Source organism: Oncorhynchus tshawytscha, linkage group LG13, assembly GCF_018296145.1.
Source record: "Oncorhynchus tshawytscha isolate Ot180627B linkage group LG13, Otsh_v2.0, whole genome shotgun sequence".
Lineage (NCBI taxonomy): Eukaryota > Metazoa > Chordata > Actinopteri > Salmoniformes > Salmonidae > Oncorhynchus > Oncorhynchus tshawytscha.
In genome coordinates, this window is record NC_056441.1 from 45,491,426 (window position 1) to 45,503,195 (window position 11,770).

General features: G+C 41.5%; 1 long non-coding RNA gene across 1 annotated transcript; it reads left to right on the forward strand.

Annotated features, from left to right (window-relative positions):
* The first annotated feature begins 3,554 nt into the window (after positions 1-3,554).
* LOC112265934 lies at positions 3,555-5,394 on the forward strand. The gene is made up of 4 exons (XR_002955849.1): positions 3,555-3,618; positions 3,933-4,011; positions 4,399-4,513; positions 5,322-5,394. It is a non-coding gene; the product is annotated as an uncharacterized LOC112265934 (long non-coding RNA).
* The last annotated feature ends 6,376 nt before the right edge of the window (positions 5,395-11,770 follow it).

Sequence of the window (11,770 nt, forward strand, 5' to 3'; positions counted from 1 at the left end):
TGCGACCTTTTGCCACATTTCAGGCTTCAAACATAAAGATATAAAACTGTATTTTTTTGTGAAGAATCAACAACAAGTGGGACACAATCATGAAGTGGAACGACATTTATTGGATATTTCAAACTTTTTTAACAAGCAAAAACTGAAAAATTGGGCGTGCAAAATTATTCAGCCCCCTTAAGTTAATATTTTGTAGCACCCCCTTTTGCTGCGATTACAGCTGTAAGTCGCTTGGGGTATGTCTCTATCAGTTTTGCACATCGAGAGACTGAAATTTTTTCCCATTCCTCCTTGCAAAACAGCTCGAGCTCAGTGAGGTTGGATGGAGAGCATTTGTGAACAGCAGTTTTCAGTTCTTTCCACAGATTCTCGATTGGATTCAGGTCTGGACATTGACTTGGCCATTCTAACACCTGGATATGTTTATTTTTGAACCATTCCATTGTAGATTTTGCTTTATGTTTTGGATCATTGTCTTGTTGGAAGACAAATCTCCGTCCCAGTCTCAGGTCTTTTGCAGACTCCATCAGGTTTTCTTCCAGAATGGCCCTGTATTTGGCTCCATCCATCTTCCCATCAATTTTAACCATCTTCCCTGTCCCTGCTGAAGAAAAGCAGGCCCAAACCATGATGCTGCCACCACCATGTTTGACAGTGGGATGGTGTGTTCAGGGTGATGAGCTGTGTTGCTTTTACGCCAAACATAACGTTTTGCATTGTTGCCAAAAGGTTCCATTTTGGTTTCATCTGACCAGAGCACCTTCTTCCACATGTTTGGTGTGTCTCCCAGGTGGCTTGTGGCAAACTTTAAACAACACTTTTTATGGATATCTTTAAGAAATGGCTTTCTTCTTGCCACTCTTCCATAAAGGCCAGATTTGTGCAATATACGACTGATTGTTGTCCTATGGACAGAGTCTCCCACCTCAGCTGTAGATCTCTGCAGTTCATCCAGAGTGATCTTGGGCCTCTTGGCTGCATCTATGATCAGTCTTCTCCTTGTATGAGCTGAAAGTTTAGAGGGACGGCCAGGTCTTGGTAGATTTGCAGTGGTCTGATACTCCTTCCATTTCAATATTATCGCTTGCACAGTGCTCCTTGGGATGTTTAAAGCTTGGGAAATCTTTTTGTATCCAAATCCGGCTTTAAACTTCTTCACAACAGTATCTCGGACCTGCCTGGTGTGTTCCTTGTTCTTCATGATGCTCTCTGCGCTTTTAACAGACCTCTGAGACTATCACAGTGCAGGTGCATTTATACGGAGACTTGATTACACACAGGTGGATTGTATTTATCATCATTAGTCATTTAAGTCAACATTGGATCATTCAGAGAGCCTCACTGAACTTCTGGAGAGAGTTTGCTGCACTGAAAGTAAAGGGGCTGAATAATTTTGCATGCCCAATTTTTCAGTTTTTGATTTGTTAAATTTTTTTGAAATATCCAATAAATGTCGTTCCACTTCATGATTGTGTCCCACTTGTTGTTGATTCTTCACAAAAAATACAGTTTTATATCTTTATGTTTGAAGCCTGAAATGTGGCAAAAGGTCGCAAAGTTCAAGGGGGCCGAATACTTTCGCAAGGCACTGTATATCCACAGTAAAACGAGTCCAATATTGATACAACCTGAAAGGCTGCTCAGCGAGGAAGAAGCCACTGCTCCAAAACCACCATAAAAAAGCCAGACTACGATTTGCAACTGCACATGGGGACAAAGATCGTACTTTTTGGAGAAATGTCCTCTGGTCTGATGAACTAAAAATAGAACTGTTGACCAAAATGACCATTGTTAAGTTTGGAGGAAAAAGGGGGAGGCTTGCAAGCCGAAAAACACCATCCCAACGGTGAAGCACGGGGGTGGCAGCATCATGTTGTGGGGGTGCTTTGCTGCAGGAGGGACTGGTGCACTTCACAAAATAGATAGCATCATGAGGCTGGAAATTGTACAACATCTCAAGACATTAGTCAGGAAGTTAAAACTTGGTTACAAATGGGTCTTCCAAATGGACAATGACCCCAAGCATACTTCCACAGTTGTGGCAAAATGGCTTAAGGACAACAAAGTCAAGGTATTGGAGTGGCCATCACAAAGCCCTGACCTCAATCCTATTGAAAATGTGTGAGCAGAACTGAAAAAGCGTGTGCGAGCTTGGAGGAGGCCTACGAACCTGACTCAATTACACCAGCTCTGTCAGGAGGAATGGGCCAAAATTCACCCAACTTATTGTGGGATGCTTGTGGAAGGCTACCCGAAACATTTGACCCGACTTCAACTGTAGATAGTTGTCAAAATAAAAAGTATGCATGCATGAGCATTAGTTTGCAATTAATAAGGTGGTTTTGATTGACTTCCAGCCTGAGACACAGTGACATGTGGATTAGGAATATTAGAAACACAGAAAAGAAGATGAGAGGACTATGAACATGGCACAAAACATGGTCAAATATAACAGCCCAACCGCACATTCAATTTTGTACATTGTTGTGTGGTTCATTTCGTTCGAATAATACACAAATTTATGTGCTACTTAATTTGTGCGAAAAGACACGAGTTTAACCAGTAGGCGACACACAAGCCTTTGCAACAACCATAGACGCGATAGCCTGTATATCATTATTTATTTTACATTGTGAAAAAAAAAAAATATATATATATATATATATATATACAGTTGGGCAAAAAAGTATTTAGTCAGCCACCAATTGTGCAAATTCTCCCCCTTAAAAAGATGAGAGAGGCCTGTAATTTTCATCATAGGTACATTTCAACTATGACAGACAAAATGAGGATAAAAAATCCAGAAAATCACATTGTAGGATTTTTAATGAATTTATTTGCAAATTATGTCTGTCATAGTTGAAGTGTACCTATGATGAAAATTACAGGCCACTCTCATCTTTTTAAGTGGGAGAGCTTGCACAATAGGTGGCTCACTAAATACTTTTTTGTCCCACTGTATATATTGTATTTTTTTAATCCCTATTAAAACATTGTGGTTGTATGCCTATATGTACTGTTTTTCGATTTTTCTTTACAGACCGTTCAGTATAGAATGAATGTATGCAATCCTATGTTGGCGAATGGTGTTTTATTCGGTTGTAGTTCTGTGTATTTCTTACAGAAAACAAACGTGTAAACCATTTTTATTGACCAGAATGTAACTGAAAATACAATAGCTGCCTTGCCATTGTCCATCAATACCAAAACATGTTTTTTTTCATATACAATTTTGGGAAACGTATGCAAAACGTGACCAAAACGTTAACCCGTAATAAGGCTAGGGTGGAATTGTACTATGAGCTGGCTGAGTGTAAATACATGGCTCTGAGTGTAAGCACCTTTTCACTAGAAACTTTCTTGTGTTCAAGTTACCGTCAGTGCGAAATAGCAAGAAAGCTTTCGTATTTCATCTTAGCTGCACCTACAGTTATGAGAACGATAAATCAAGTGCAATACCTGCGTCGACCTGTGACGAGCAGCAAAACAGTGGAAAGCTTCTAGTCTACCGGAATGTTACAAGAAGAACAAGAATGGTTACCTCATCCGGTCATGTGACATTTGTTGTTTATAGATTTTTCGCCCACAGCAGATGTCTAGACCCTGGACACATAACAGGTAGGTCACCAGTTCGTCCCTTGTTGTCAGAAATACAGCATACATACACATTTGTTTTGTGTTTGTTAAAGTGTTTGGTTTTAAAAACGTGTTAAAGGAAGGTTACGTAACTAAGGTGAATAAAGAAAGTTGCATAACCAACATTGAATGTGTGGATATTTTTGTTGCATTACTTGGATATATTTGTATATCATTCCCACTTATTATTTTAGCCACCTATACATTAGGCTATATATTTCCCTTCTTCCTCTTTGCATCTTCAAAGAAATACACATTGCCACTCAATCTGTATTCCTCTTGTGACTTCTCCTTAGAAGAAGGAGAGAGGGACCCTAAGAGGGACCCTAGGAGGGACGTAAAGGAGAGAAAAATCCTGTTAAGACAGACAATCAGGTGAGAGGAGGTCCTAACTAGTCAATGATCTAAATTGATCGAAACCTGTAGACACTGTAGCCTTTAAGGACTGGAGTTACACACACGTCATAGAACAACATGAACAAGAAAGTGACAGACTAATAGTGCATTGTTGGTAAATGGTGACACGCTGACTGATCTGCAAGTAATAATAATAATAAATGTGTATTTGTTATGCAAAGTGATCTGTAGATCAGTCAGTCTGCGTGTGGAGGAGGATGAAGGCATTTAGTTACGTGCAGGACATAGTAAAACGCACACGCTATCAATGACTTGCAGCTTTTCTCATAGACAGGAGGTTACTAATGTGAAGGAATGTGTTATGATTGGAACTATTGGAACTGGTCTCTTTATTTTTCTTTTGAGATGGTATGGCCTCTGAGGACCCCCATGACCAACTGGACGAGGCCATTAACGAGGCAAAAGGGCTGGCTGAGGAGCTCAACCCAGAACCAGTAATGTAACAAGTCGTACATTACCGGTAATGTAACCCCTATAGCTTCCATACGTGCACAAACATTCCCAACACAACCCCAGCACCACAGCGTTATGATTTATCATTGCTTTTTGTTTGTCAAAGTAGACCCCACATGGCACAATGTCAATTTAAACGTAGACTTCGTGATATGACCTGAACATGGGCATCAATGATATTGCCCATTGAGCATGAGGCACTAGGGTGCCCTTGTTAGTATCCTTGTGAACTTCTACACATGTTAGCTGTGTGAGTGTGCCACAACATGGGTCTACTGCAGGTGCCTTTCCTCAGCTGACAAATCACTGCACCTTATGTGAAAATAAAAGTCTTTGTATGTGCACAAGCAAGCCATGCTTGTGGGAGACTATTATTACTGGGCCAGCCATGATTATTGAAATGCACTTTTTAGGAAAATAATAAGAAAAAGACAAACAAGCCTCCAGGGATTATAGGTTAAGATAGAGACAAAGGGATGAGAGAGGACAGATTGTTCCTCAAACCAGGAAGGCAACTGCATCCATTTCTCTTGGTAAGTTTCATCCCGTCTAGGTGTTTAATTTTATTGGTCCCTGGTGTGACTTTTTCCTTTCAAACATACTGTATCATAGCATATCAAACGTTTGTTTCCGTGCCATAGGCCGGTCTAGTACCATCTACCCACAGCATGTAATACATTAACATGCAGGTCTGATCCCTTTCCCTATCTCTAACTGTTGTCTGTCTTTGATGAAAATTCATATTTAATGAAAGGAGAGTCAGAACTCCAGCAAATCTTTTGAATTAAAAACCTTTTTATTACAAATTGTTTCAGCTCCAAGGGCCAGTACATCAAGAGACAGACTAGTGCAACATTTTGGGCCAGTCACTGAGGAGGAAGAATCAGGTATTGATGAGCGATTTAATATATGAATCTATACAATTCCTTCTTATTCAGTGGCCTTGTAATTCATTTATTGTATTTTTATTAAATCTGTAATTGGTAGTTGAAACAATAACAAAGCCCTCCTGTTTTGGTTAAAAGCTGAGTGAAGGGTTGGCGAAATGTAACCACTTTCAATTTATTGACAGAGCTATTATTGCAATAACTTACCATCAATGTTATTAAAATAATAGTTTTAACCATGTTATAAGGCTATACAAAGTTTTTTAAACATTTACTTTGTTTGCAAACATTGACTAAAACAAGCTTATAGTTTGGGTTCTGATGGAGTACGACAATTGAATTAAACTCATGAGGCATTAATAAGTTCTAATCTTCTAGAATCAATGGGTGTATCATTAATATAAATCCAAAAATGGCTTTATCAACTTCTGAATGCCCCTTTAAGTCTAATCCTTTCCTTTTTTGCATATCTTATTTTAGAGACAAGCACCAGTGGATTGGAATTGTAGTGGACATTTCCTGTATTTACCAAATCATGAGAGCAAACCACGCACAAGTCAGAGTTATCATAAAGTCCATCTTTAATTATATGAGCTCCATCACAACCCTGTGACTCTCAGATTAATTCAGTGTCTATAAATGAATTCTCTGAGAGTGCTTACAAAACAGTTCTTAGTATCATTTATAGCCAAGACACACCCATCTCAACTCACATGACGAATAACAGATCTTAGGAACATTACAAAGGAAGACTTTACTTGAGAGAGGAGTATCCCATAGCCAGACAGCATTGGCTATAAATTATCATTCAGCTTTGTCTCCTAAACTATGTTCTTATCTCGCTCTTAGTACCACTCAGGACCAAAAACAAAACCTCATCCACTAGCATATATCAAATACACCCCTCCTGGACAAGATCACAGAGACACGGTGACTGGCACACAGACATTGTGGAGCCAAGAGATAAATGGTTCCCCCTCAATCATCCCTTCACATGGTTTAAAAGATATGTTTACATATGAAGACAAGCTTGACCTCTCCCCTCTCTGCGGCCCAAGTAACTGAACCCAGGACAGAGAAAGGATAATTGCAAATGGCCACCACTATAGTACAAGATACATTCTAAATTAGAAGTAACTCACAAGCATATAATGAAAATAAAACATCTTATTTATGTTACCCAACTATTCTGATCCATCCCCAACAGAATCCACTCCAGTTTTAAACATTGATGAAGAAATAGATACAGTATGTTTAAATAGTTTTATTTTCAAAATTGGGGTCATCTTGGTGTTACTGAATTATACTGCACTACATCTTTATTTTGACAGTGATGCAACATTTTTACATGTGGCTCAAGTCTCCAGAATTTGAGATTTGAGATCAAATGTTTGATATGAGGTTACAGTACAGAATGTCACCTTTTATTTCATGGTATTTTCAGACTTTTCTGATATAACGTTTCGAAATGAAAGCACTTTATATGTCTAGTTGCAAGTTTTATTAGTCGTATGTACAGGATACGGATGGTAACACCATCCAATGAAATGCTTACTCTCAGGTTGCATCTCGACATTTAAGCATCACTGTCCAAATACTTCTGTAAGGGAAGGCAATAACAACATCCTGTAAGAGCTTTTCCCTGCACATTTCCTTTAATATGAAGCAATCTGCCGTTCCACATTAATGGAATTAGTCTTAGTTGAATTAATTCAAGTCCACTATTGGAATGATAACAGTGTCTTTCCTTTTGTAACCACTGTTTGTAATTGTGGAAGCTGGAAGCATTTGCCTTTGAGGAGAGTTTACTCTGTAGTCAAAATACACTGAGTGTACAAAATATTCCTAATATTGAGTTGCACTCCCCTTTGCCATCAGAACAGCCTCAATTCGTCAGGGCATGGACTCTACAAGGTGTCGAAAGCCTTCCACAGGGATGCTGGCTGGCCCATGTTGACTCCAATGCTTCCCACAGTTGTGTCAAGTTGGCTGGATGTCCTTTGGGTTGTGGACCATTCTTGATATACACTGGAAAATGTTGATCGTGAAAAACCCAGCAGCGTTGCAGTTCTTGACACAAACCGTTGGACCTGGCACCTACTACCATACCCCGTTCAAATACACTTTGTGACGACCCTCCCACTCTGTCTCCCGGGGTCCCAGGATAAATACTCCATTTCCCCATTCATGGAGGAGACTCTCTCCATGCAGACACCTTTATAGATTTTGTTGTATATCTTGGTGGTTTTTGGTTGCTTGCTTTGGTACCTTTCAACACCCTGCATTATCACATTCATGCATGCGAAATACTCACTTACATTACTGATTACACACACCATTGCATATTGTACTTAGTTTACTTTATTTAATAAATATATGTTTTGTTACTCCTTATCTCCATGTTGTTTCCCTTTTGTTACGGGCTTTGAGCCGGTTCGTGACAGCGTGAGCGTGTTTCTGACGCTAGGAGTTGGCCTGATTCTGACCGCACTTTAATGTTGCAGTGTGTGCTGACTGGTAAAGCGCAGGAAGCATATTCAGCTCTTAGTGTACACGACAGTGCCAGTTATGATAAGGTTAAAAAGGCTGTGTTACAGATTTATGAATTGGTCCCTGAGGCTTACCGCCAACGATTTAGAACTTTAAAAAGAGATGATAAACAGACTCATGAGTTTGCGTGAGAATTCTTTACAGTTTAATCGCTGGTGTTCCACCTCTGCAGTTGTGACTTTCCAAGGGCTGTGTGATCTGATTATGTTAGAGCAATTTCAGGACACAATCCCTGATCGTATTGCCACGTATATTGACGAACGAAAAGTAATGTCGCTGAAGCTGCGGTTTTGGCAAAAAGTGTCTTTGCAGAGCTCCGTATTCGGAATGAGTGGGGGGCGTTCAGATAGATTTGGGCTTCGCTCACCGAGATACTTTGGTTCACGGGCAGAGTTCTATTCAACTAGGGTTGAGCCTGACTCCCGTGGTAAAGCTGACTTTGGTCAAGAGTGTCACTACTGTCAAGGTTCAGGTCATTGGAAAAACTAATGTCCACTTCTCAGGTCAAAGGGTGCTTACGCTAAATCTACGCCTACCGCGTTAGCTGCGCCTGTTCCACATCAGTTCACTCATGACTCATTGCCTCAGGCCCAGGAGCATGTGAAAGTCCATATTGATCCAGACTATTTACCTTTCATTACGGAAGGTTTTGTGTCTATGTTAGGAAGTAAGGACCTAGTGCCAGTGAAGATGCTGAGAGACACAGGTGCCTCTGAATCATTTGTGTTGGAGTCTGTTACTCTTTTCTGCTGAGACTGATTCGGGGAATAGTGTTCTGATTAGGGGAATATGTTCGAAAACACTGTCAATTCCATTGCATAAACTGATGTTGGATTGTGGGCTGGTGAAGAGTGTTTTGTGGGGGTGCATTGTGGGGGTGTTGTGGGGGTGCATCCTTCGTTTGCCTATTGAGGGTATCGAGGGTATCCTTGGGAATAACTTGGCTGGTGAGCGTGTATGGCCTTCGTGTTTCCATCTCTAGTGGTTTCCACTAAGCCGTCATTTGTTGGGATTCCTGATGAGAGTGTACAGAGTTTCCCAGAGGTGTTCTCTGCGTGTGCAGTGATACGTTCTATGAGCCGTGGCGAACTGGCCACTGCGCCGACTAATGATAATAATACAAAGAAGTATGTCATTGTTTTCCCTGCTATCCCGTTCTCTGTAACCCGCTCAGATCTAATCAATGCGCAACGGCATGACCCCACATTAGAAGAGTTGCGTGACCAAATTGTGCCTGTGGAACAGTTGGGAGATGTCGTCCATGGCTATTTTCTCCAAGAGGATGTCCTGATGAGAAAGTGGGTGTCTCATGGTAGTTGTTTTCTGGGGGAGGCAATTAGTCAGGTTGTTGTACCAGTTAAGCTTCGTGAGTTGGTGTTGTCAACTTCTCACAACGATGTTGCTGGACATATGGGGGTGAGGAAAACCTATAATCGCATATTAAGACATTTCTTTTGGCCTAGATTAAAGAGGGATGTTTCTGATTATATCAAAACTTGTCACACCTGTCAATTAACTGGTAAACCTAATCAAGCTATTAATAAGCCGGTACCATTGTTTCCTATTCCTGTACTCAGCCAACCTTTTGAGTATCTGATTATTGACTGTGTGGGTCCTCTGCCTCGTTCTAAAAAGGGTAGTAGATACCTGTTCACTGTGATGTGTCAGACCACTAGGTTTCCTGCTGCCTATCCTCTCCGATCTATCACGACTAAGTCTGTGTTAAAAGCTTTGTCTCAGTTTCTCTCACTCTTTGGAATCCCTAAGGTCATTCAGAGTGAATTTCACCTCTAATCTTTTTAGTCAGGTTCTTCAACAGCTCCATATTAAACACAATTTGTCTAGCGCCTATCACGCGCAAAGTCAAGGAGCACTGGAATGTTTCCATCAAACACTTAAGTCTTTGTTGAGAGCTTATTGTACTGAGATGGATAAGGATTGGGAGGAGGGGTTGCCTTGGTTACTGTTAGCCACTAGGGAGGTTTCACAGGAGAGCACGGGTTTCAGTCCAAATGACTTTGTGTTTGGACATAGGGTGCATGGACTTTTATCTGTTCTCCAGGATGACTGGAAGTCTCCCGAGCCTCCTCAGTCCCTGTTATTGAATGTGTGTGATTTCCGGCGACGCCTGTACGCCGCTGGTGAAATGGCTAAAGAGAAGTTATCATCTTCACAGGAGAGGATGAAGGGCATATTTGATCGCCGAACTGAGCCTCGTCACTTTAGTCCGGGTGACCAGGTTCTTGCTCTGCTGCCAATTGTTGGTTCACCTTTTCAAAGCCAAGTTTCAAGGTCCATATACAGTGGTGCGCCAGTACACTGAGCAAAATTATCTAGTTGCCACTCCAGAACAGAGGAAAGCACACCAGTTATGCCATGTAAATCTGTTAAAACCCTATTATGCATGTTCCTCTGAGACTGAACAGTGGGAGTCTACAGAGGACGGTAAAACTTGTTATTTTGGCTGATACCGTTGTTTCCTTGGGTTCTTATCATGCTAGATCTGTGCATGAGGAGGAAGATGTTCCTGGTCCTGACGATTGTATATTGCAGGGTAGATTGAAAAATTCAGAGACAATGGATATTTTAGACAGTCTTCTCACTCACCTACCTGTTGATGGGCGGAAAGAGATGGTTGGTCAGATTCTGAGATTTCCAGGTTTGTTTTCTGATACACCTACACGTACAAACTTAATAGAACATGATATTGACATTGGAGGTGCTGACCCCATTCGTCAGCGGTTCTATAGAGTTTCTTCAGAGAAACTGCGTTGTCTGGATGCTGAGGTCAGGTACATGCTGGAGAGTAAGATAGCAGAGCCTTCCTTCTCCAGCTGGGCTTCTCCCTGTATCTTGGTCAGTAAACCTGATGGAACAAACCGATTTTGTACGGACTACCGTAAGGTAAACAGTGTCACAAAGCCAGATTCATTTCCTCTTCCTCGGATGGAGGACTGTGTTGATCAAGTCGGTGCAGCTAAGTTTGTGAGCAAATTTGACCTCTTAAAAGGCTATTGGCAGGTGCCACTGACGACTAGGGCACGAGAAATCTCTGCCTTTATTACTAAAAAGGAACTGATGCGTTTCTTGGCATGATTGGTTATTGCCATACTTTTTGTAATAACTTCTTTACTGTGTTCGTCCGTTGACAGAGATGCTGAAAGCTAAGGCTGTTTACGTTTGGTCTAATTGTTGTCAACACGCTTTTGAAGATGCAAAGAGGTTGCTTACCTCAACTCCGGTGCTGGCTGCTACTCGCGTGGATTTGTCATTTACCTTGCAGGTGGATGCTAGTCATGTGGGGGCAGGTGCAGTTTTGCTGCAAGCAGATGTGTCTGGGGTTGAGAGGCCTGTTAGTTTCTTTTCCAAAAAGTTTAACCATTATCAGTTGAACTATTCGGTTATTGAAAAGGAAGCGCTAGCACTCATTTGGGTGCTACAACACTTCGAAGTGTATGTCGGGTCTCTTAAATGTTGCTTCCTGTGCGAAAGTTGCTGAGGTCTGGGGGGGAGGAGGTTGGCTGGGGAAAATTGGAAGCGTGAACATGTAACCCCTCATCAATTTGGGACGCAGAGGCTGTGTCAATTTGGGACGCAGAGGCTGTGTCAATTTGGGACGCAAAGGCTGTGTACATTTGGTACACAGAGGTTGTGTCAATTTGGGACGCAGAGGCTGGTATGTTGTTCCGGGATCCTTGTTGGTCCCCGGTTTTATGGGGGGGGGATGTGACGACCCTCCCACTCTGTCTGCCTTATTCTCTCTTTGTTCTTGTGTCCTTATTAGGATGCCGGTGGGTGGAGTTGGGAGGGTCGTCAGCTACATGGGA